The sequence below is a fragment of the Lagenorhynchus albirostris genome, chromosome 13 (assembly GCF_949774975.1).
Source record: "Lagenorhynchus albirostris chromosome 13, mLagAlb1.1, whole genome shotgun sequence".
Classification (NCBI taxonomy): Eukaryota; Metazoa; Chordata; class Mammalia; order Artiodactyla; family Delphinidae; genus Lagenorhynchus; species Lagenorhynchus albirostris.
In genome coordinates, this window is record NC_083107.1 from 35,111,871 (window position 1) to 35,136,525 (window position 24,655).

General features: G+C 46.8%; 1 long non-coding RNA gene across 1 annotated transcript in view; it reads left to right on the forward strand.

Annotated features, from left to right (window-relative positions):
• LOC132531214 (uncharacterized) overlaps nucleotides 1-24,655 on the forward strand; it is a 120,659-nt gene that overhangs the window by 12,004 nt on the left and 84,000 nt on the right. Inside the window, exons 2-3 of the long non-coding RNA XR_009544044.1 lie at nucleotides 9,999-10,060; nucleotides 18,087-18,164. This is a non-coding gene — a long non-coding RNA (uncharacterized LOC132531214). The remainder of the gene's footprint in view (nucleotides 1-9,998; nucleotides 10,061-18,086; nucleotides 18,165-24,655) is intronic.

Genomic DNA, 24,655 nt, shown 5'->3' on the forward strand with positions numbered 1-24,655 from the left:
TTTTCTGTGCAAAAGCTTATAAGTTTGATTAGGTCTCATTTGTTTATTTTTGCTTTTATTTCTGTTGCCCTGGTAGATTGACCCAAGAAAGCATTGGTACGATTTATGTCAGAGAATGTTTTGTCTATGTTCTCTTCTAGGAGTTTTATGATGTCATGCCTTATATTTACATCTTTAAGCCACTTTGAGTTTCTTTTTGTGTATGGTATGAGGGTGTGTTCTAACTTCATTGCTTTACACGTGGCTGTCCAACTTTCCCAGCACCACTTGCTGAAGAGGCTGTCTTTAGAGATGTATTCTCTTGAAAGAGATCACATTCTAGGAATGTGGTGATTTAGACTAATGAGTTTAAGATAAGACACAATCAGAAGTGTGTTTCTGTGCTTTCACTATAAAATTCCTATCAATAATTTAACATGACTAGAAAACAAATTACTGTTTACATTCATCTGCATACTCTGAATAAAACTTCCATTTGTGGTCATCATCAAGGAAGCACAGAACAGCCTTTGAGAGAGTGATTGGCAGCTGGTGGCATGATGAATGATGCAGCATCATGAGTAATGATATAACCAGTATTAAACAACAGTATTAGGGAAGTAAGAAACCTGTACTGTTTAATTACAAAGGTTTCCAAAGCACCATGGAACTGTGAGAAATAATTGTGTTGCTACCCTTTTGGGTGCTTGAACTTTACAAAGAATCTTCGGGTAAGCAGCTTTACTGATTGAACGATAAGCACAAACAGAAGTACCTCTTTCCTACCCATTATTCTAAATCTTCATGGATACATGGCTATATCTAACACGGACCTGTGAATTTAGTAATACGTTTTTAAACCATATGTTTTTTATAGACAGAGACCCCGAGGGGTGGCCCTGGTATCTCCTCTTATCTGTGCCAAGCTTGTTGCCTTGGTTCAAGAAGCAGCTGCCCACAGCCAGGTCCCCCAAGTCTCTCATGAAACCATTCTCCTCAATTCCTGCAAGTGCCTCTCAGCACCAGGAAGCCCATTCCCGTGATGATAGTCCCCAAACCAAGGAGTACTCTTCGCCAAAGGTGAAAAGAAGTATCCACCTCTAGAGGCTAAAAAACCCCTGGCACCTTTAAGGTAATGGTCATTTTCCAGGCTCTTAGCCCCGCCACGAGCCCACCCCACTTCCTTTCTTGTCATTCCAGTTTTAAAATCTTTAAATCAGCCTCGCCACTCTGTGTATGATGAGTGTGTTATCGACAACTTTTGAAGTCAAAAACATTTCTCTCAAAACCTAATCACCATCTTGCAGGTATGTAACCTCAGGACATCTACTTAACTGAAGCTTCACTTTCCTTTTATATAATATAAGGACACTTCTCTTTATTTTGGTCTGAGAATGAAATGTGTTAACATTGAACTACCTAGTACAGTGCCTGGCAGAGAAGGCTAGATGTGTGATTAACCTCAGTCCCCTTATCTTTCTTCTCTTTAGCGACAGCAACTTAAATTGTTTCTCAGCAGGTGAAGTTTGCCTATTTGGATTGTGAAAAACACACTTTCCCAAAGGTGTTTTACATCCTCTGGGCTCCACTGGGTCACGTTGTAGAGCAAGTGCTGGGTTGGAGGTTCAGGGCTGTAGTTGCAAGGGAGGAGGGAGAACAAACCCAGACTGATTGTTTTTGCTGAAGCCTCCTGAGACAGAAGCAGAAAAATCACTGCTAATTTAGAAGGTTCAAAGCCAAGCTCATGAAACTTTCCCATAACTGCTAATAAAAGTCTTAATGAGGAGAAAACAATCATGTTTTGGGAGACAGATTTTTCTACAAATATAGAGGTTCTCCAGGTTCAATATTCTCTCCGTGACAGGACAGGATGGAGGGCAGAAGGATTAGAGCTACAGTAATAACAACTCTCATTAGTTCAGCACTTGAGGGCTTAACAGCGTTTCCACCACACTTGGTCCTACAACTGCGTGAATCAAACAGGCCACGTATTATCTTCATCCCCAAAGAAGACTTGAGCCCTGGTGTCAAAATGCTACTCTTTCTGTTCTACCCTCTCCCCAGCATAAAGTTCTTGCATTCATTGGTTAGGAGAAACTGTTCTTTTTCCGCTTGTACGGCAAGCTCAAGAAGACAAAGACACACTGAGAAATCAGCCCACTTCTTCATGGACCTGGTTTCTAACTGGGCTTGAGATATAAGTGTGCCTTCACTGCATCAGACAGACTGAAGCTGGTGAGGGGAGTGTACCTGGCAGGCACTTTCTACAATTTTGTTTGAGCTCTTCTCTGTGCTGGGCACTGCCCCCAGCTGCAGTGCTTAGTTCCAGCTCACAGCCTAGCAGGGCCAGACCCGACAAGGGGAAATAAGTATTACATAGGAGAGCAAAGGGGAATTGGAGCCAGGCTGGTCACGAACTCCACCTGCCATTTCTTAAGTCTGCAACAGGATCAGGGGGATCTTTTCAGGCTCATCTTTGTTCACCTTCCCAGGAGAGAGTCTCATAAGAAATGATCTTGCTGGACACTGTGGGAGGAAAAGAAAGACCAGGCCGAGTGGATGGGCAAACCAGTATTGACAGTTCTGTCCAGCGCGGCTGGGGCTACTGTTCATTGAGGATGGAGAATCTGAGAAAGCACGTGGGCATTATTTTCTCAATGACAGGGATAGACTGTTGGTCTCTGATTCTATTAGACCGACCTCAGACAGAAGGGGGAGAGATGAAAAGAGAAAGACGTTGTCTTTTGAGACTGCAAAGATGAGAACATTTCTAGGCAGCGCATGAGGGAAGCAAGGTTGCCAGGTCAGAAGCTAGATTATAGGGAGCCTTTGTATGAGTTAGGAAAAGGTGTCCCTTCTAGGTACACAGCCCAGTGAGCAAAGAGGGGTTTTGTGCAAAGGAATAAAAAGGATGCAGTCTCATACCAGAGTATATGGCTTGGCAAAGAAAGCTCTGGCTGAGTTTCAGCCTCCACTCATCCCTTCAGCAGGGCAAACTTGTGCAGTATGCCACCTACACAATAGTCCACAATGGCCCTAAGGGTCAACTGAGTTATTACTGAGAGAATCTGAAGTTACTGCTTTTCCTGAATGGAGAGAAATGTATCACTAGGAACTCTACCTTTCCTGCTGAAGATTTTCGCAGCCTACTCTGAGGCCTGAGTTTGGCTGTGGGAAGTATCAGTGGAAGTTCTGACGAAGGAGGAGGAATTGTACACTACCTTAGGACCTTCCCAGACTGAGAGGAGGAAGCACGTTCCTGGTTCATGATGGATAAACACCCACGAGTGGAGGATAAGCTCCAATGAAGGCCACACCTAGCATCACCCAGGGAGGGAGAATTGCCAAAACTGCAGGAATGAGGAAGAAGGCAGGAGACAGCATCCCTCTGGGGCCAAGGGAGAGACTCCTCTCCAGAGGTGAAACAGCTGTTCCTCTCCTGCGCAAGGCTGTGGAGGGAAGCAGCTGCATTCTGCAGGCAGCAGGTCACAGTCTCTGAGCAGATGTGGAGTGAGAGTCGAGATGATTTGAGCAGGGGAGGGGCCCACCACTGTCAGCCAGGTCTCAAGGCCCTGTGGTGCTCCACGTTCTTTCTCCCAACCCCACCACTTTTCCTGTGACCTGAGCTGGTGTTTATCTGGGTCAGGCTGCCAGATAGGGCTTTACTCAAGCAGGAAAACGCAGGCACCCCAAAGTCTGGCTTTACAACCGGCCTCAAGGCCCGGTCACCTGCCTCGACCCAGCTGGCCTTGACTGAGGTCAACGCACGGTTGAGAGAATACAGGAAGGGTGTGTGTGTGCATGCATGTGTGTGCATGTATGTGTGTGTGTGTGTGCAGGGGGTGATGTGGAATCTCCAAAGAGGGAGTCCTAATCACTGTGTGTCTTCTCATCAGAGTCTTTGTACCTGAAACTCAGGGAACATGGCTCCTCAGGTGAGGTAACCCCCGTGGGAATCACCACCTCCTCTCACCTTAGTGTGCCATGGTTGGCAGGAGTAGGATTTATTGAAGGAAGAAAAGGCTCATATTCAGTGTCTGTCCCAGTTGCGGGCTGAGGGCTCTGCAGGTGGCCTAGAGGGGTCTGACCTTCAGTGAGCAGACTGCAAGGCAGTGGCCCCAGGTCTAGCTCCACTGATGAATGGGAGACCCAAGAGGACTTCCTCCTCAGTGTTCATCTTGTTTCTCTCCCAAGAATATTCTCCCTCACCTTTTCTCTATCCTTCAGGAGTCACCTCGTTTCCCCTCCTCTGTTCCCGATAACTTGAGCCCCTCACATGCGTGTGACATGGGAATGAGCAGGGCAGGAGAGCAGAGTCCCTTCTCTGAGAGGAAGGCCCACAGCCACCCCAGAAGTCGTAGCTATGTGCAGTCGTAGACAGGCGCTCCTGTGGGAGGGGTGAAAGTCGGTCCACGTCCCTGCCCTGCTCTCCAGAAGCTCTCCCTCTTCCTTTAGGGGTTCTTTGACCCACAAATGTCCCTGGAGCCTCAGGCTTGGCGTGGTGTCCTGTCAGCTCAACTCAACTCAGCCTCCCCAGAGATGTTGCTGGAACTTCACAGCCACACTGTCTTAAGTCTGGTTCCTGGGAGCAGACCCTGAGATGAGGTTTGTGCGCACGTGATGATGTGTGTGTGCACGAGAAATTTCTCGTGGGAGCAGGGAAGTAGGCAGGGCAGGGATATGGATATGACCTGAGATGAAGCCCAGCTCCAGCCGGGCCCCGAGGAGCTCCGGAGTGGAAATCATCCCTCAGTGTCTGTACCACCTTTAGGGAAGGTTGCTGAGCATTCATCCTACAGTCATCCACGGCTACAGGTGACCCTGGCGATGGGGTTTACACATTCCCAGGGCTTCCAGCTCCTGAAGGAGAAAGTGGCTCCATTAGCCCAAGGGCGGGCCTTTAAGGAAGCCACAGGTGCAGGTTGTTAAAAGCAAAGCCCGCACAGAGGGATCTGGGAGGATGGGGTGGAGCACTGAAGCATCATCAGAATACTCAGAGCCCCTGCGAATCGTCTGCAATGGGTGGGGCCTGGGAGCAGACAAGGGGCTCCCACACTGGTGGCTGGGATGGCCTGTCAGAGTGGAGAGATTGGGCACAGCTTTTGAGATCACCACAGGCACCCTTTCAATATCAAGCTTTCAGTGGAACTAATGGATTTTCAGGGCAGAGTCCAAGGCGTTCTTTGCCAGAATTATAATTCCCCCTCCCACTCTGCTCTGTCGCCTTCCTCTTATCACCTGTTTTCTTCATTCTTCTGAATGCCCATATCACATACTGTCTGTGCCACTCTTGGGGCTGCTCAGGTTGCCTGGCATCCTTATGGGGGAGCTCATAGCAGTGGTTCAGTCACAGGCTTTGGAGATGGACTTGGGCTTGGACTTGGACTTAATGCTCGGCTTAGCCACTTACCTACTGTGTGACCTAGAGCAAGTCACTTAACTTCTCTGAGCTTTACTTTCCTCTGTAAACTCTCGTAACAGCAGTACCTGCTTCAGGTGTACTGTGAGGATGAAAACGGGTCATCCGTGTAACGTGCGAAGCACATATATCTGGTGTGGTCCCCACTTCCTAAATGCCAGCTACCGTTTTGAAATGATAGTCGTTATTCTTGTGCGCAGATACGTGTTCCACAGTACACTGCGGTCTCCTTGAGGGCAGGCGCCAGCTACGGTCCCCTATGTACCTAAGTAGGTGCTCATACATGCGTGGGGTTTAAACACAGAAAATTATGGGCAAGGAGAGAATACAAGGCTTCGGGCCCCACAGTCAGTTTCATAACAAAGCCCAGGATTTCCATGTTCCTCACGTGAGACCTACTTCTCCGAATTCAGGGCCCGGCATCTGCCAAGAAAAGTGCCCCCTGGCACCATGCTGCCTTTTTAGTACCCCAGCACCAGGGACGTGAGGAGGGAGGGCTGCCAGCCCTCGGGTAGGGAATACAAGGCTGTGAGCCAAGAGGCCACGTTAGAGGCTGATGTCCCCCGACCCCCTGCCCGCCCCAGGCAGTGAGGGAGGCCTCCAGCGTCGCGCTCTCCCCAGGACATTGGTGGGCCCAGAGCAGAGAGGGAGCAGGCCTGGCGTTTCCAGCACTGGCTGCCCTCCCCCAACTTCTCTGAGTCGGGCGCTGCCTTCCCGGCCTCAGTCCTCCGCCGGCCACTGTTTACACCGCGGAGGAGATGGAGCCGCCGGCCACTGTTTCCACCGCGGAGGAGGTGGGGCCAAGCGCTGGGGCCACCGCTCTGCGGTGGGAACAAGGCTTCGCTTCATCCGCGGCCCCTGCCAGGGGAGGGGGAGGGGGAGGGGGAGGGGAGCGGGCGTGCGTCCTGCTGAAAATAAACCCAGCCGGGCCTAGAGAACCGGGTGATGGGGCTGGGGCGCTGTGTGAGGAGTTCAGGGTGGACAGGGGTGGGGGTGTTGGTGGCAGCAGGTTCGTCTTGGAGGAGATTCCAGTCATTCTGGGTGAGTGTCACAGAGCCCGGGAAAACTGGGGCTGTGAACACGGAAAGGCAGGCACATGAGATACGGCCGCCTGTCGTGTGACACGCACGCTCAGTGGGAGGAGGACTGCAGCGCTCGCTCGCTCTCACACTCACATCGTCTCACACTGTCTCACATATTCTCTCACACACACACTCTGCCTCACACACCCATACACTCTCACACACTCGCACACTTTCATACACTCTCATACACACACTCTCATACACACATAGTCACACACTCCCTCACACACCCACACACTCTCATACACACACTCACACTCTCATATCATACACACATGCACTCACACACTTTCACACACACACTCTCACTCTTTCACACTTTCACACTCATACACACTCACACACACACTCACACTCTCACACCGTCTCTCTCTCTCTCTCACACACACTCATCAATGTTCAAGATAGAGGGTGACAGGTGGCCACTAATATGCTCCTCTACCTTTCACGTTCTCAGAAAACCAAGTAACCCATAGTCTCTTTCTGTGTCCACAGAGGCTGGTCTAACCCAGATAACCTCATTCTGTACCTTGTGCCGGAATGATGTTAGAACTTACCCGCTCAAGGCCTTCTAGGAACAGCGGAAAGTTAAAACTGTGGGGAAGACAGTGGGAAGTTGATGGGCCAAAACTTTTGCAGTTTCATGGACAATTTAAAATATCTGAAGAAAATTAGAGGGCTCTCTCTTTAGAGAAATGTGCTTAAAGCCTACAGATGCAATACCCCATATATAATTTCAGGGAGTCATGGGCCCTGCTCCCCAAGACCCATCTATCAGCCCTGGGTTAAGACACCCCATTCTGAAGGATTCAGTCCCAAGGAATGGAGCTGCCTAAAACCAAACACAAACAATGCCAGCACCACCTCCTACCACACCCAGAGACCTGAGCTAGATGATGTCATCCTGAGACTCAGAGAATGACAGGTGACAATGTCAAACCAGTGACACATCCCAAAGAGAAACCATCCCTCACGAAACACTTGCTTCCACGGCATCTAGGAGCTTTCTCAGAACCACCCATTTGGTTGCAGACCTTCCAGCGTTCAGGGAACCACATTCCTGGGCCAGTGGGAGAGCAGGCTTAGAGTGGCTGATGAAACGTTCTTGGCGGACAGTCCCCAGCCATAGCAAATAGGGAGCTAACCTACTGTGGTGAGTTTCCTGCCCTGTGGAGGAGGCAGCAGCAGAGCAATTCTACACGGATTGCCCTGCTTGGGAACCTGGGGACCAAGTCTGGAATGTACTGTGTTGCAAAGTACACACCCAATGTGCAGCAGGTGGTGTGGGGTCTCTGAAGGTGAACTTGAATGCCAGGGCATGGTATCTGGGGGCAGCCATCCACTTCACCTTACTTGGGACGTGCACCTATGCATTGAGCTAACATTTATTGAGCGCCAGGGTATACTGGACATAGAGAAGCAGATGCAGTGACACAGCCCCAGTCTTCAAAGTACTCACAGTCTACTGGGAAAGAGAAATCTACACTGAACATTACAGGAAGGTACCATGTGATAGATGCAAGCCCAAGGCTCTCTGGAGCTGAAATCCTACTGCTAGAAATCATCTGTGGTGAAGAAAAACCTTGTGAAGCTGGTGCCAGTGTGTCCCAGAGTTGAGCTCTCAAACTTTGCTGTGCATCTGAATCACCTGGGAAACTGAAAACCAGGCCACACCCAGGCCATGTAAATCAGAGTTTCTGGGGAAGGTCTCCGCCCTTAGCACTTTTTAAAGCTCCCACTGTAATTCCAGCATACCAGGATGGAGAGCTATGGGCCAGAGCTTCACGGCCCCTCTTATGTGGCCTTGCACCAGAGAATCCCCCTTGTTGGAAACTTCATGGTTAATGAGTTAGGACCTTAGGGGACAGCCACGGTGGGAGATGGACAAGTGAGTAAGATGACACACAAAAAAGCTTTCAAATGTTGTTTTATGTTCGTGTAACTAAGGAACCTGCCCACTACTAGCCTTTTCAGTGTCCTCAGGCCTTGAACCCAGAGAGATTATGGTTTCCCTAACTTACATCTAAGGCGCAGAACTAATTCTTCTGTGACTGAATGGCAGTGAGAACATCTCTTTCCTTCAGGGGAACCCTCTCTCAAGTCCCACTGAAAGGGTATGACCTGGCCCCGTGGTCCCAGCAAGGCAATCATCATAGTTTATAGAACATTTTCCAACATTCCAGGAAATATGTGGGAAGTGGACTTTTGTTGGTATTGGTATCATGGAGGTCATGATTCAAAATATCATGGAATTAGTAGGAAAAGGGTAAATAGTCCAATAGAAATAAACCCAGGGAAAATGACACACAGCTGCCTATCAGGATACTGTACACATGGTGAGTGAGGATAGAACTCTAGGTCACACACCCAAACCACACTTCTCTCTCTCTCTCTCTCTCTCTCACACACACACACACACACACAGATTTTAGCAGCAGGCATTATCACCCAGGATGAAGACAAGAATAAATTCCTTTAATTTTCAAATGCTCAGAAATGCAGATCAGCCCTGGTTTTGGATTGGTTGGCTGTGAGACATCCTTGAGACACTGACCAAGGAGAAGCCACAATGGCAGGTAGTTCTGTGAGCCAGTCTTGGACTGGAGAGATCTCGGTAGAAATTTGGGAGTCAACAGCATAAAGAGGGAATTTCAGTCCCTGGGCACTGATGAGATGACCCAGGGAGGGCATAGGTAGAGGCGGACAGAGGCTGAGACAAAACCCTCCATTTGTCCCAACATATGAAGTTGGATGGAACAGGCTAAGCAGATGGTGGCAGGGAGGGAAGAAGGAAGGAAACCAGCAGATAGGTTGACCCGGAAGCCAAACCAGGGTCCAGGAGGAGGGAATGGTCAGATCAAAAAAGATTAGGACAGGGCTTCCCTGGTGGCGCAGTGGTTGAGAGTCCGCCTGCTGTTGCAAGGGACATGGGTTCGTGCCCCGGTCTGGGAAGATCCCACATGCCGTGGAGCGGCTGGGCCCGTGAGCCATGGCCACTGAGCCTGCGCGTCCGGAGCCTGTGCTCCGCAACGGGAGAGGCCAAAACAGTGAGAGGCCCACGTACCGCAAAAAAAAAAAGAAAAGATTAGGACAAAAACACAACCATTGCACTTGGGCAGTCACTGGGGACCCCGAGACGGGTCATTTCAGTGGTGCCATGAAGGCAGAGGCTTCGGCAGTGGGCAGAGAAGTATTCTAGAAATTTGGGTACGATGGGAAACAGGGAGGTAGGGCTGTAGCCAGGGGATATGAGAGGATGGGAATTTTTCATGTGTATTTTCTTTGTGAATGGGAATGATTCAGGAGAGAGAGAGGTATCAAAGCAGCAGAAAAAGAAGGACTTCACTCCTTGCGGAGTGAAGACCTTGGGAAGATGAGGGGAATCGTCCCGTAGGACGGAGAAGCTGACATTTGGTAAGATGAGGGATATCTAACTGTTCACGTGCAAAGAAGGAAGTTAAAGTTTATTCAACTTTGCTGTGAGGGAAAATATTTCTTGATTCTTTTCCCCCCAGGTGGTGTGTGTATATTAGGTGAACCTGGGAGAAATCTCCTCTAACAGCAAGTGGAATGTAAGGTAAGTGATTCAAACTCTCCTGCCCTGAGCTAATCAGAATTTCAAAAGGCATATTTGGATGTCCTGTATTATATCAGAATGGTACGGGTGAAGCATGAGCTGTTCATCACTATCTGGGTCGAACTTATTAAACTATAGAACTCTGAGCTCTCTTTAATCCATAAGATGAAAACAAATATTTCCAGACAGCAGCAAGAGTACAAAGGAGCATTCCATCAACGTGACCTCAAAATCATAGAGTTTTAGAAAAAGTATAGCAAATGTCATAGTCCAACAGTCAGGAAAGCCAAAGCAACACCCAGATACTGTTATTGTCTAACCTTATGAGAGAATGTTCTACGCTTTACCCCACTCACTGACAGAAGAATAGCCAATAACCCTTGAGAATTCATGTGACAATTATTTATGAAAATGTGTTAAAGTGTTCCTTCGGACATAGCACACGAGATATGTCCTGAGATATGGTATATCTTTGGAAATGGACTGTTGGTGATGAAATCAGTCTTCCAGAGAAAAAGTTGTTTCTTTATGTTTCTTCTCAAAAATGGAGGAAGAGATATCCAGGGAGACAGAAAAAATATGCGGAGAAATACATTATTTGTGTCAATTCTTGAGTGCCCATAGTGAAGCAGGTGCAAATAGGCACTGCACAAACAAAAGAAGGGGGAGGCTTGCCTGGGTCTGAGGAAAACAGGGACAGTGCTTGGGATCTTGCTTCATCCGGTAATCTCCCTTCAGAACCCACCCTGCAGCTTCTCTTTCCTTCACGTGGATTTCCTTCAGCATTTAGGCATTTGATCCTTGTCATGATTTCACAGCCTGTCTTTCCAGAGACATTTCCTGTTCTTTGAACACTGGCTACCACTCATTGTCCCTCCTCCTCAACAGAGGGTTCTTACTCTTAAATTTGCCTCCGCAGCAATCACCACTTTTTTTTTTTTTTTTTTTTGCGGTACGCAGGCCTCTCACTGCTGTGGCCTCTCCCGTTGCGGAGCACAGGCTCCGGACACAGAGACTCAGAGGCCATGGTTCACGGGCCCAGCCGCTCCGCAGCATATGGGATCTTCCCGGACCAGGGCACGAACCCGCGTCCCCTGCATTGGCAGCCGGACTCTCAACCACTGCACCACCAGGGAAGCCCGATCACCACTTTTTGAACGCATTAATTAACACTAGTTGGATTGAACCAAAAAACATGTCTGCTCTAGGCTAGGTAATGCTGCCCGAGGGTGGAACCACAAACTCTGCTTGCTTTTTCTTTACCCTGTAGTCTCTGTGTCCTCCTAAATTTGAATTAGACTGAGGGCTCAGAGAGAGCAGAGGGGTTCACTCTACTCAGGACTTACTGTGGCGCCTGGGTGTTCACACACCACCCAAGTTTTCAACAAAGTTTCCAAGGCCTTGTGAAGGGTGGGAATGAGTGGAGAAGTCTGGGAGGGGCCTCTCAGCTGAAAGCCAGAAGGAATTGAAAGTTTGCCAGCAGGCCCTAGAGGGTGTCTCAGTGGGCAACAACTTTATAGAGAAGAGTGGTGAGTAGGCATGTGGCCAAAAGAGGCGTGAGGAGAAGACGCCTTCCGCACATTATAAAGCTAACGTGGCTTGGTGGTTCAGTCAGCATTTCTCCCCAGTTCGTATTGAGATCTCTTCCAGCCTGGCTTCCGCTTACCCTCCAACTCTGGGTCTTGTGGGACCCTGGCTCTAAGAGGGTTCCTCCCTCCTACTCTCCCAGTGACCTCCTCAACCATAACCAAGAGAGCAGAGGAAATCAGTCACCTTGGGAGCAACTGATATCTTGAGGGTACATGGTGACCACAAAAACAAAGAGCTGTGTTTGTGGTTTGGAATGTCATTCCAATGGCGAGGATGCGTGTAATCCCGAGTATGCAGAAGCTTGCTTGCGGTTCAATGGGGACAGATTACAAACTCCGTCATGTGTTTCTAGGAAACACTGATACCCTTTTCTTTGGGGATGATTATTATTAGACCAAGATGCCAACCATGCTGACGGCCTCAGACCTGTTCCCCATTGGCTTGGCTCTGGGGTATCTAGTAGCACTGACACTAGATGCTGTGCCAGTCTGGAAGAGAAGCCTGGATGCCTGTGGGCTCCGGTGGCACCTGAAAAGATGCTGGCTCCATGTTGCCAGTGTCAACCACATACACAAAATGTGACACATGTGACTCTGCTCAGCCCTCGTCACCAGCTGGATCGTCTCATCCAGAAGGAGCTGGGTGGGTCCCAGTCTAACTCATAAAACCTATTCGAATACTAATTTTAAAGAAGCCGCAATTGCCAGTAAATGAGTAAAAGTTATTGCCTATTTGTACGTGAGGAGGAGAGTGTGGAACAAGGGTGGGAGAAAGGCTTCTCAATGTTTACCTTTTTACTTCTTTTTGAATTTTGAACCATGTGAGCATATTATATGTTTTAAGGCAAAAGAATAAGAAAAACCTCATTATCTCAGAAAGTTTCTTCTAGTGAAGAACCTCCAAATGGTGTTTCTTAAAGTTGTTTGGGGTACAGAAGTACTAGTCATATGTTCTGTATCAAGGATGTGCTATGTGCCCTTGAACTCAAGGTGACTCCTCCCCAAAGGTCAGAGACTCCCACACATCAAGCAGTGAGGGTGGGATAATGTCTCCCCAGTTCCCAATAATCTCGTGGCCTATAGAAAGGTGTGAAACGGGACGAGATGACTTCCTGAATCCCCAATCCTAAAGGGCATCCCCAGAGAGCCCAAGGGTTTTTTGTAGACCCAGGGGAGTAGTAATCGGCAGGATTACCCAGGTTTGACACAGACACACCCTGTTTCCCCATGGAGACCAGCGGATGTGGCTTATTTACCACCCAAGCCATGGGGGCCGTGTTGGAGTCCAAAGCAGAAGGAAAGCTCTGTGCCCCCATATGTACTTGTTAATTATTACTTTTTTCCAGAACATCACAGTAGTTGAAAAAATATTGAAAGATTGGAAAGTAGGTACATTAAAACTCACATTATTTTAAGTTTGAATATTTGATTTATACCCCAACAGAATTTATTCTGATTTCAGTTCTGCTTAATTAATTTAAAATTATTTAAGATTGTCATTTAGTCAAGAGAAACTGTCAAACATGACAATTCTCTCAATTAAAAATGAGAGAAGCAGATTTGGAAAATATGACTGATGAGTTTGCTTCCACTAAAGCCAGGGACTTACATTTTTCCTTTTGCCTCAGGCTCCAACATATTACGGCCCCGTAATAGTCTTTGTTCATCTTGGATTTTTTTGCATTAATTTTTATTTTTTAAAAATATGGCATTAGGGCTTCCCTGGTGGCGCAGTGGTTGAGAGTCCGCCTGCCGATGCAGGGGACACGGGTTCGTGCCCCGGTCTGGGAGGATCCCACATGCCGCGGAGCGGCTGGGCCCGTGAGCCATGGCCACTGAGCCTGCGCGTCCAGAGCCTGTGCTCCGCAATGGGAGAGGCCACGGCAGTGAGAGGCCCACGTACAGCAAAAAAAAAAAAAAAAAATGTGGCATTAAAATATTATTTTTCTTGATGACTGAGTTTTCTGGTGTCCCCTTAAATTTTGCACTGGAGGTGAGAGCTTCACCCTAGTCCTGACCCAGTTAACCACAGTGGCCCAAAGGCGGCCCTATGGATTGCTTCCTAGATCGATGTTGTCAGACTTGTATCTTCATTCAAATCCTACACAACCATCAACCGTCCTCAGTGCCCATGACTGAGGAGCCACTTGCCCTCAGAGAACTTGTCTCTGCATCACATCCTCATGATTTAAAGTGCTAAGCCCTGGAACCATCTTCAGTTATTCTTATTTTTCACGTGTAAAGCTATTCAGAGGCTTGCCTGCAGTTGTCCTTCAGCCTTTGGCTATATGGAGCATACAAATGTAATTCCTTTAATCTCTTGCAAGGCCGTTAATCATTTATGCACACTTAGCCTGATCTGGTGTGCCAGTGGGACCGCATCCTGACGAGGCAGATTACAGGAGTAAAGAATGACGCCGACAATGCAAGAACAACTGACGCCCACCTCCTTCTGAGCCCCAACCCCCTAACACCATCCGCATCCCTCCTCCTGATGCTGCCTTGGGAGAAGGGGCATTACAGTGACTCCTTTGCATTTTCCCAGCTGACACCTACCCCCCGACCCCCGCCAGCCAGATGTTTTACAGCTGGAAAAGAGGGTGGGCAGTAAGTTTCCTTTGTAAAGAGCTGTGGTATGAATATATTTTCCACATGCTGAATCATGAGGCTATCGGTGCCCTTGACCCCAGCTCCAACTCTTTGGCTGACTTAGCGGGTGGGGTGGAGAAGTGACTTTGATCTAGTAATTTAAGTTACTCTTGCCTCGGTTTTCCTGTAAGGAGAACACTTACTCCCTTCTGCAGGCAGGGGACGGACTCATTTACCTCTCACAGTCTCTTCCAACCACAGGATTCTATCAGGCTATTTTTAGAATCGTCTGGACAGAGCTGCAGTGTGACATGAGGCTTCTAGGGTGTGCAGAGTCAAATGAAAATGTTTACGGGTGTTTGGGGGCACCAAACCGTCTCTGACTGTCTTTCTGTTGTCATTCAAGTTTACTAGGGTTATTTCTCTGAGCATTTCTTTCTGCTAAATGTCTCTGTTTATTTTCCTCTGTCTGTTCATTTCTTTAGCCTTTCTCTCATGTTTTCCATCTTGACTAGGTTCCACTTACATAAAGGCAGGGAAGCCTCATTCCTGCTGGTACCCACCACCATGACCCACATCGAATCAGGCAGAGCTGGTTGGTTCCCAGCCTGCTCTTTGCTACCTAGATGGGCCATTGGGCAGATGACCTAACCAGTCTTTGGGCTCCAAATTCCTCTTTTATAAAATGGGATGACAGTATGTCACTCATGGAATATTGCACGGATTTCGGCAGATCAAGTACAGAACACAGTGTTCAGCATCGAGTGAAGAGTAAAAAATATTAGCTGTTTAGTGAATCAGTGAGCCTTTGCATGATAAAAAATATAGTTGCACAAGAAATACGTGTGTCCCCGATGCATAAGTTCAAATAATACGGAAGTATACAGAGTCAAAAATGAGAGTCCTTTCATTTGTTGCCCCTCCTCACTTCCCTCCCTTCCTCAGCATTAATAATAATTCTTTCTTTGTCTCTCTTCTTTTGGGAGGAAGGAGTTAATTATCTGATATGTAAATATAGTCCTACTGTAAAGATCCAAATGTTCAGAAGCAAACCACCTCCCCAAATCTGAAGAAGTTCCCCTTCATCATCTCTTTCACTCTTACCTCTGCCTCTGGAGGTAAGCACTCTCGACAGAGATTATCCCCATCTCTAGTCTGTTAATTTACATGTGTAAAATATAGATACTATATATACGCATACACATATATACACATACACACTTATACACCTTGCTAAAAATACGTCTTTTAAAAAATATTTTACCAGGGATGGTAGGCCACTTCCAATTCCATCTTAGAAAAGTGAAAACGTGCCGGTCACCCAAGAAAGCCCTGGATTAATGTCCCTGGTACTTTCCTGCAAGGGGGTGAGGGTGATTTTTGTAAAGTACCAAGGAACCAGGAACACAGCTGTAAAGAAATCAAAACCTCTGAATACAAGCTTGGCCTTGCCCTTTGAGGTGGACCACTGCGAATGTCAGAGAGGGGGTATTTGGGACATTAGGGATAGGAGAACTTGCTTCTCCTCTGGATCAAAGGTTTCCTGAGCAGAAAGATGAAGCATGCCACCAAGTCCAGGAAAACATTTTTCTCAGGGGAATGATGAGTAAGATTTTATCTATAATCCATAAAAGAGAATGGGATGAATAAGTATACTAAAGATTGGTTATCAGCCAGTAGACCAGTGGTTCTCAACCCATGTACTGTGATGTCCATTCACAGGTTTGCTACCATATTTTTATTCATATGTACAATTTATTTTTGCTAAAACACAGGATGCATATTACTACAGTGCTATTTGGCAGGTAAAACACTTTGTCAAGGAAATTATCTAATGTCACGTCAAGTGGAGTACAATTCATTGCAAGTAAGAGGTACAAGGCATGATATAATAACAACCTAGAACCAAATGAAATTTGTGGATTTACTAAAACATGGGAGAACAACACAGGCTAGAACAACATAGTGGTTAAAGGTTCAGACTCTGGAGCCAGCTCCATGGGTTCAAATCCTGCCTCTTCCAGTTATGGGATCATGGGTGAATTTTCCTGTGTGTAAAGTAGGGGTAATACTACCTAAACCATAGATTGTTAGGAAGATCGTAGTATTTCTAACATGCTCAGAACTTTCCTGGCACATAAATATTAGCATTATCTACTAGATTATACTACCCGTTATTCACTATTCACTTAATAAATGCCTGGTATCTATTATATGTCAGGCATTATGCTAAGCTCTGAGGATAAGTGGTAAGAAAAAAAGAAACCACTTGCCCTCATGGACTGGGAGAGAAAACATTAATTAATTATTACACAAACAATATAAAATTGCAACTGAGATAAGTGGTGGTACTTGGAGCCATGAGAGCTGGTAATGACCAACTGGGGGCAGGCCTTCTTGAGGAAGTGACATTTACATGCTATATGATGCATTCACCAGGTAAAGTTTCACTAAGTAAAGACGGAAGGTCAAAGACCAAATATATATCTCGTATTATAAATCACAGTGTCACAGGCAGGTAGAGGTTAGGGTCAGAGACATCCTTGAAAGGGCTGTAGATTCTGGGGGAAAAGGTGACAGATGGCCTGGATAAAGATTGTGGTGGAAACAAAATAAATGGGGCACACCATTTCCTTTCTTAGAAGAACCTCTGAAAGGAGACCTATGTACCCCACTGCCTCTATGGGCCACATCCATAGAAATGCAACTAAGTCCAGGGTAAACCCGTCAGCAATATCTTCTCAGCGCTCATGGGTTCTGAGCAGGCATCAGAAGAAATGCAAAAGAGAAGCATGTGTTCTTTGGGTAATGTCTGTTTTCTCTCTTGGAGCTCCTGTTTTCGCCAGCAGCAGGCATGCTCTTTACAGTACTGTAGGCAGCAGGTGTGAGGGTGCAGGCAGGGCCATGCTGCACAGTCATGAGCGGCTGGGAGTTAAAAGCCTCTAAAATCAAGACTAGAGCCTGTACTCACATCTGATTCATTCAGTGTGCTTCTAGCTCCAGCTTAGCCTACACAGAGCCGGGTGTGGCAGCCAGGAGAGAGCTTTTAGGTTGTAGATAAACAGGGCTAGAATAAATAAAGAAAATTTTTTAACATCTTTATTGGGGTATAATTGCTTTACAATCGTGTTAGTTCCTGCTTTACAACAAAATCAATCAGTTATATATACATATGTTCCCATATCTCTTCCCTCTTGCGTCTCCCTCCCTCCCACCCTCCCTATCCCACCCCTCCAGGCAGTCACAAAGCACCGAGCTGATCTCTCTGTGCTATGCCGCTGCTTCCCACTAGCTATCTACCTTACGTTTGGTAGTGTATATATGCCCATGCCTCGATGATGGGGGAGGAGAGCTGTGAATAGCAATTCCACCCGATCCTGTCACCAGATGAAGACCTGCTCTGAGAGAGGAAGGTGTGTAGGGGTTTGTTATGTAACTGTATGTAAACCAGTGAGCACAGTGTCTGGCGTTTAATCTATTTAACTTGATAGGTTCTACTTATCATTATCTTCTATGCATAGAACTGAATCGTTTCACTTCATTTAAGATCTTGGGCTTCGCTGTATGCCTGAAACTATCACACCATTGTTAATCAACTATACTCCAATATAAAATAAAAAGTTAAAAAAAAAAAAGATCTTGGGTAAATGCTTGTGGTGTCAACTTTTGGAGGAGGAGACTTCCTACCTAGTGTCTGATTCTTTCCTGGCTCCTGAGGCCCACATCAGTGCTAGGGTCTCCTTGCCTTAGAGAAAAGTCAGACAGGGGCCCCCAACACCATCATTCTCTCCCACATGGTCTGGCCTGTACCTCGGAGTAATCATTTCGTCTGTCTCTCCTCTCACCAGGGTGCTCAGGGCAAGAGAACTGGGAGAACTCATCAGACTATGAACAGCCAGCCAAAGGGGGCATTGCTCGCCTCTGAGGTGAGTACTATTATTACCCCCATTTCACTAATGAAGAAACTGAGGCTTAAAGAGGTTAAGTACCTGGTAAGTGAATAGAGTAGGAATCTGACATAAGCTGTCAGACTCCAGGGCTCATGTTGTCAACACTATTTATCCAGCTTTTCCAGGAAACCACCAAGGCTAGCTGTCCCCAGCTTTCCTTTTCCTGTTCCTAAGCAGCTGAGTGTATCTTAGTAGCTGGGGACTGCAGGGTATTAAACAGGAGATTGCACACATCTCATCGACTAGTGTGCCTGGACACACACAAGCTCTCCCCGCCCCGGTTCTCAGCACCAGGGATGCATTCTGGGTAACAGATCCCATCCTTCACCCATCTGCTTTGACTGAACTTGTGGCTGTTGGTGAGAGGTGGGTAAAAGAAGTATCCACTTACCCATTCATCCAACAATAGTGATAGAACACCTACCCTGTGCCAAGCTCAGTGCAAGAGGCTATGTGCCAGAGGAGATAAAGGCAGGAACAAAACCCCTCTCTTCTAGGAGCTGACAGCCCGGTCAGGGGCGAGAGACAAGCAAATTTCATGGAAATTCTCATGGGGGTCACACCGGGTTGGGTGGGCACAGGACGGAGCAGGGTGGTTCAGGAAGGCTTCCTGAGGGCCTGAGCTGAATGCTGAGAGGAAAGTGAGTACGTGAAGGACATTCCAAGTAGAGGGATCATTGTGGTGAAATAAACAAGAAGAAATGGGAAGCTATGGAAAAGAAAAAAAAAGCAACAAGGCATGGCTAAACCAGTGGTTCTCAACTGAGGTGATTTTGTCCCCCAGGGGACACTTAGAAACATCTGGAAACTTTTTTCTTTCTTCTTTTTTTTTTTTTTTTTGCTTATCACTCTGTGTGTGTGTGTGTGTGTGCACGCCTGCTACTGGCATCTAGTGGGCAGAGGCCAGGGATACTGCTCAATATCTTACAATGTGCAGGACAGCCCTCCACAACAAAGAAGGATATCTGGCCCAAGATGTCAATAGTGCTGAGGTTGAGAAATCCTGGACGAGATCAACAAACATAAAAACAAACTATAGCACTTTGATCATTAAAAACGTCATAGGGAATTCCCTGGGGGTCCAGTGGTTAGGGCTCTGTACTCTCACTGCCTAGGGCCCAGGATCGATCCCTAGTCGGGGAACTAAGATCCCACAAGCCACGCAGAGTGGCCCAAAGAAAGAAAAAAGGAAATCTGTAAAACAAAACAAAAAACCTTCAAGGCACATGAATAGACAGACCAATGAATATATATATTTTATGAAGACTATAAATACATTTAGTATATGATAAATGTGGCATTCCAAATCCAGTGACTCTTCAATAAATGGTGTTGAGATTCCTGGGTAGCCATCTAATAAAAAATTAAGTTGAAGCCATACTTCACACCATATACCAGAATAAATTCCAAATGGATTCAGCATTTGAATGTTGACAAGAGAACCACACAGGTACCAAGAGAAACCATGAGAGAATTCTTTTATAATCTTAGAGTGGGAAAATTATTCCTAATTATGACTCAAAAACCACAGGCTGTCACATAACAAGCTGATAAACTCAGCTGATAAAAGTTAAAAAAAAATTAGAGCTTGTGCACACCAAACAAACGAGCAAACCTGTATAAGCAAAGTAACACACAAGTGAAAATCTGCAAAGAATATACACAACTCAGCAGAGGGCTGATCTCCTTAAACCGTGAAAATATAAACAAACCTCTAAAGAAAAGATTTATAAAAATATGGGCAAAGGATGTGAAAAGACAACACTCAGAAAAAAAAAAAAACAAATGGCTGTGTGCTGAGATGCCTCTTATTTTTTTAAACCTATTAGCTTGGCAAAAACCCAAGTTTGGCTGTGAAGACATGACATTCCCATCCATTGCTGGTGAGCATGTCCACTAGTACAGCCCTTAAAAGGGTAATTTAGCAATCCTCATCAAAATAAACGCATACACCTTCTGACCCAGCAGCCCTGCTTCTTAGAGCTGACCCTACAGGGAGAAGTATTTGGATGCATATAAAGTGACATATGTACATGATTATAAATTGCAGCAAAAGATTAGAAGTGATTTAAATGCTCATTAATTGAGAACTGGGTAACTAAGTTAGGGGTCAGCGAACTCTCATTAAACTGGCCCTCTGCGTGCTTTTGCAGGGCCTGCAGCTGTGAATCGTTTTACATTTTTTAATGGTTGAAAAAAATCAAAAGAAGAATTCTATTTCATAACACATGAACATCATATAAAATTCTAACATCAGCATCTATAAGTACAGGTATATGGAATACAGCCGGGGCCCTTTGTCTACGCACCATCCAGGGCTTCCTTTACACTAGAGCAGAGAGGGGAGTGGTTTTCACAGAGACTGGATGGCCCACAAACCCTCAAATATTGACTCTCTTGTCCTGACTATCCTTGACTATCTGGTCCAAAAAAGTTTGCCAGGTTAGAGTATATCCAAGCAATTGATTACCACAGAGCTATGAAAAACAATGAGAAAGCTCTTTATGAATTGCTATAGAAAGGTTTCTAGGATATTATTACTAAATTTTTAAAACACAGATGTAGAAAGTGTCAATTACATTTATCATTTGAGTAAAAAAAGGGAGAGGAATATGCATAAAAATTATCTGGAAGGAACTACAAGAAATTAGTGAATAGTGGTGCTTAGGGAAGTAAGATATTATATGTGTGTGTATTAGTATTACCTACTCAAAAAAGTAAATTAAAAATTATTTTTAAATACACACTGTGCCAGATGAGAACATGGATTTAGGCCACTGCAAGTGCTTGGGCCTGGCTGGAACAAAGCTTGTGAGTGGGGCTGGGGGTGAGAAGGTTGGAGAAGTCTGTGGGGCCTGATAGGAAAGGGCTTGTAGCTTGGGCCAAGGAGTTTGCATTTTCACATATCCAAGGACAAAGAAAAACAGGATCAATTTATGCTTTAAAAAACAAGATTCTGGAAAGCAGAAAAGGGTGGTTGGACAAGGCTTGGGCCGGTAGGGAGAGAAGCGGGTGGACTGGAGGTAGGGGATCAGTGGCTGCTTCTGAGGGAGGACCTGGGAGGCTGGGGACCAGGAGTGCAAGGGAGGCTTACTTTTACTGTAAATGTTTTTGTCAGATTTATGCATGTGCATTCCTTTCCATGTGCATTTATTTCCTATAGAAATCATTTTGTTTATTTTTAAAAGGAAAGCCCTTCAGACCAGGTGTGATGAGGCCTGAACTGTGTCAGTGGTGTTGGGGGTGGAGGCGGTGGGGGGAGCAGGGAAGAAGGGGAAAGTTAGGAGCAGAGTTGCCAGGACTGACTGGAAGTGGGGGTGATGGGCCTGGAACTGCACCCACACCTTCGAGGACCTGGGGAACAGAACCTTGTAGGGAGGAGGGTTGGAAGGTAGAAAGTTCACCTGCCCCAGGTGACTTCCCTCTGACTTCCTGAGGCCACAACACAGGCATCTGGAAGGTACAAAACATCACCCAGGCACTCTGACCCCAGCAGGATATTTATAGCCTGGACATGAACTGGGGGCAAGCCCCATGTTATGCAGATGATAAGGTCCAGCCCAGGCCACCAGGAATCCCAGCTGGTCCCTTCCTCCCATCTCCTTCCAGCCCTGCCAACCCCTTCCCTTCTCATAGCTCCAAAGGGAAGCCCTGCACAACCAAGCTAGGATATTCTCTAGAACTTCTGTGAGTCAGTAATTTTCTTTTTATCTGTACATGCTATATATGCCCCAATGACAGTGCACCACAAGCTCTTTGGAGGCAAAGACTGAAAGGTCTTTGTGACCTCACAGAGGCACACCGTTTCTTTTCTGTATGGTAGGTACCCATGAATGTGCTGTTTGGCTGGTTGATGGGGACTCCCCAGTTGTCTTCTTAACAGCACTGCCAACATACCCGCCCTCCCAACACATTTGCCCTCCGACTCTGCAGAGCCCCACCTCCACCGAAGGAAACTCTCGCTCGTCCAAGAAGTCAAGGGTCTGCTCAGTGTTCACCCCACTTTGTTGGTTCTCCACATTCAGCCCTCCTTTGCCCAGGTAGTACCACCCAAACAGAAACCCAGTAGCCAAAAGCTGTCCTTAAGCAAGTGTTCTGTTTGGCCTCTTGCACATGGAAGGGAACATAACAGTGAAAATGATAATAAGCAACAATGATCATCACTGTTTCAAAGAGACAACATCAGTGCCAGCAGTTCCAGTGAGACCCCGGGGTGTCAGTCACGTTATCTGCAAACAGAAAATGAAACTCACCTGCCTCTGTGGGTATAAAGAGTGCTTATAATGCTTAGAAAACTGGAAATACTTTATAACTGCCACTTATTGCTATTGTTCATAAGAGCGTTGTGATCACAGCAATCAGGATGCCAGTATGCTCTTGATACACGTGAGGGTCAGTGCAATGAAATTAAGCGGGTACTAAATGTCAACCTCAGCTCAGAGCCCTGGACAGAAAATAAACCCATAACTCAGCTCCTGGGGCCACTGAAGATGGATGGTCTCACCCTTAGAGGGGGTGGGGCCTGGAATGTAATGGACTGGGGTCAGGGTCAGAAGTCCCTCAGCTCCCTTCCCAGAGGGAAGGGCAGATTCTGGGCAGCTCACAAAGGAGCATCATGGATCTGCCTCTTTTTTTCCCCCCACCTCCTCCTAAGGGAGAAAGTTCTTTTCCTTCCTGCCCCTCTGGGCAGAGCTGAAATTGAAAAGACCTTCTTGTTCCTAACAAGTTATATACATAGCTCAGCAAATGACTGCTGGGTCTCCAGCCTCAGGGCTGGGAGCTGCCTTTTGCAGCCACCCCGACAGTTGTCCCAGTTAGCAGAAAAGCCAGGGGCGATCTTCTGGTGGCCCTTTATGCTTGTGGCATAAACTGAAATAGCGTCCCACGTCTCTGGGAAGGAGAGGACCTCACTGCAGAAATAATTTTCCAGAAAGGGATGCGGTGTTAGCTGCCTGAATAACATGGGGTCCAGCGCCACCTAGTGTCTACTGTGGGGCTTGACGCGCGTCCCGCTCCTTTGATAGGGTGTTTTGGAAACTGACTGTAACCACCAAAGGGACTGAACTGAGGAAACACAGTACAGAGCACAGGGTTGTCCTCAAGCCCACGACGAGGGTCTATGATTTTGGTGGGAGAAGCTGAAAAGTTACAATTCTAATGCGTCATAGATGGGGGTGTGGGGTGAAGGAATGGGGGTGTCTTTCTCTTGGAAAGAAGATGAGGTGACTCTCAAGTAATATTTAGAGTCTTATTCCCAGAAGATTGGCTTGGGTTTGTCTGCTTGAATATTTTTGCTCACACTAAGGAAAAAAATACTGGTGCTATTTTATGACTTTTATGCTTTTCAAACTAGGTTCTCAGTGTTCCCCCAGAGCCAGCATATGGGCTATTTACACAAGTCCTTGCAAGCTGTCTCATCACTGAACCCACTCCTACCCCTTGCTAATGTCTTTGTGGGACAAGCAGTCTCCTTTTATTATCCTCCCCCTTCCTGGCTGCTTCAAACCATCTACTAATCAAAGCCACCATTTGCTTTTTGCTGTACATCGTTCATTTAAACCTCAGCACAGCCCAGAGAGTGGATGTTAGTATTCTCATTCTATATGTAAGAAAACTGATCCTTGGGGAGGTTAAGTGACTTACCCAGGATCTGTCAGCTAATAAGCAGAGGTGCGATTTGAACCCAGTTATTTAGCTTCATATCTTTTGTTCATTTCACCAGAGTATTCCATCTGCACCATGAGGGGGTAGCCAGCTAGTGCAGAGGAAGCTACCGTATCCAGGAGGTTCTGCAGAAGTCAAACACCCCTCCAGCTCACAGGACACTTCCTACTTTGGACCAGTCCCTGTGACCCCAAGGCTTGGCTGGACTCTTGGTGTTAACACCCCTCCTTCCTCACAGCATCAGTCCTGCTGCCTCTAACCCCAACACAAACACTTCCGCAGACTACACTCCACACTTGGAACCAGCCCAGAGGAATAATGAGAGCAAAGAGCAGGGATTTGGCAAACGTTCAGATTGCCAGGAGAATCGTGGATTTGTCTGCCTCCCTGGGTCTTGGCCTCATCCAGTGGAAAACTGAGAAAATTCCCTGCTGGCTCCTCCCTTCCCCTCCTCCCCCACCCCCTTCACCACTCTCCACCAAATACACACACCCTCCAGAGGAAGGTTAAGTAAGGCCACTCTCTGGAGTCCTCTGAAACAAAATTGTTGCTTAAATATACAGATTCAGAAATAAAGTTTAAATGGGTAACACACTGTAGCAGGATACAAACGCCGACCTCCCCAAATGGGGTCAATGTCCAGGCTGCCGGCAGCCCGTGAGAGGTGGTTTGGGGTATTGGAAGGAGCACAGGATTAAGAGAGCTGGACTTAAATCCTCAGTCTGTCACCCCCAGCTGAGTGACTTTGGGCAAGTTGCTTAACCTCTCTGAACCTCAGTTTCCTCATTTGTAGAATGAGGGCA